Source organism: Arachis ipaensis, chromosome B06 (genome assembly GCF_000816755.2).
Source record: "Arachis ipaensis cultivar K30076 chromosome B06, Araip1.1, whole genome shotgun sequence".
Lineage (NCBI taxonomy): Eukaryota > Viridiplantae > Streptophyta > Magnoliopsida > Fabales > Fabaceae > Arachis > Arachis ipaensis.
Window position 1 is genome coordinate 17,107,005 of NC_029790.2, and position 2,017 is coordinate 17,109,021.

A 2,017-nucleotide genomic window follows, 5' to 3' on the forward strand; every position below is an offset into this window, starting at 1 on the left:
GTTTGAGTATTAAGCTTTTTCTTTTTCTTTTTCTGATTTCTGATTTAGACAAGATAGGTGTACGTTACTTTTGGGGAAGGCACATGGGAAGAGTTTGAATGAGAGAGCAAAACGGACTTGGATCGAGTTTGTATCAAATTCAGCCCATTGGTTCCTTGCCTAGCTTCCTTTTGGGCTTTGTTTGTGTTATCAGCCCATCAGTCTTGTTTATTGTTTTCCTTCCTCTTGGGCTTACAGCAAAGATGAGTTTTGGCCTGCAACAATAAATAATTAGCCTCATATAATCATAAATAATCAACACTAATTATTTATTTTGCTTAATAAAATAATGTTTGTCATCATTAATTAATTTTGTTAATTTCTCAACTCAACATATATCAATAAGAAAAAGCGTGTACGTATATATATGCGCATGTTGATTTTTTGTTAGATTTAGCTAATTTTATAGGAAAAAAAAACAAACAATGAAAAGAGAAAAATACTCTTTGATAATAACCTTCAAATTTTGATAGTGGAGGGAGATAGATGATGACTAACAATCTCAAGTTATGAGTAATTTATGTAACAGAGGTTCTCCTATAAATTTAGCTTTCTTATTTCATTTCTCATCAAGTCATCCAACAAGAGCAAGGAAACATTTGAGTTTTTTTAAGAATTTTTTCTTTTTTTTTGAGAGGTATTCTCCTATATACTATACAATTAGAGAGAAGTGTATTTTTCTTTTGTCAAGAGAGAGTTATTGTAATCTCTTTGTAAGAGAGAGAAGTTATAATTCTCAAAAAAATATATTCAACTATTTCATATTTATATAGATTTTTAATTTTTTCATCTTTATATTTTAGCTGCATCGTTTGTCTGATACTTAATGGTAATATCAGAGTTAAAGGTTGTTGATTAGTAATTTCTTTTAGTTATTGCAAGTTACCATATATTAAAAAAATAGCAACAAAGTATGAGATTTAAAAATTTAGTGGGAATAATTTTTTCTTTTGGAAATTAAAGATAAAAGCTATTATGAGAAAAGACAACTGTATGGAAGCAATTGAAGGTACAACTACGTACTATAAGAAAAACGCTGAGTACTGTTGGATTTATTTCATCCGACGGTAATTACTGTTGGACTCTCTGGCGGATCACCTGCTCGAAAAACTAATTTGTTACCGGCAGATCTTTTTTACGATAATGTTAGCGTAAAAAACATGTTATTCCGCACCATATTACCATCGGATTATTCCTTCGGTGATTCCGACGGTAATGGCAATTTTTAATTTAAAATAAATTGCCAATTTTAATTTTAAATTTAAATTTTTTTACATAATTAGTGGTCAAATCATGAATAATGAAAAATTTTTATCTAAAATAAATAAATAATACAATGTACAAATTAAATAAAAGTCAAGTACATCAAATAAATATATGAAACAATAAAAAAACTAATATCTATAGATCCAGGTAGTCGTCGTTGTCGTTAGTCCCGTTGTCCTGAGTCGGCAACGCAAAAGATGGTGATGATGTCCGTGTGCCACCTGCAGCAGTGCTACCACCCACAAGATTGATGCCAGTGGCGTGCATCTGGGGCTGATACACCTCCATCTGAACTTTTCATACGTTGTATCTGCTCCAGCGACTCCCTAAACCCTAACCTGAACTAATTCGTAGACGTCACGCGGGTGAGGATCTCCTGATATCTCTCCCAATAATCGTTAAGCTCCTGAGCTTGAAGGTGAAGGCTCCTGGAGCCTCAAAACCACGCCTTCCTCAGGCTGGACGACTCGACTAGTGGAAGAGCCTGACGACGGCCTCAACGTCGAGGTGTGAAGGCTGCTGGTGAAAAATAATCCCATCCGTATACGCGGTTCTTATACAGGGCTGAGATGGTCTTACGCTAAACCGCATCGGGGTCGACGACTGAGGTTGCAGATCCATCGGCGGCATCCTCTGTAACACCCTACCATTCAAATCCTTATGTCGAGTCATAAGTCAATGATAATAAGGTGGTATGACTCAAGGTACTCAA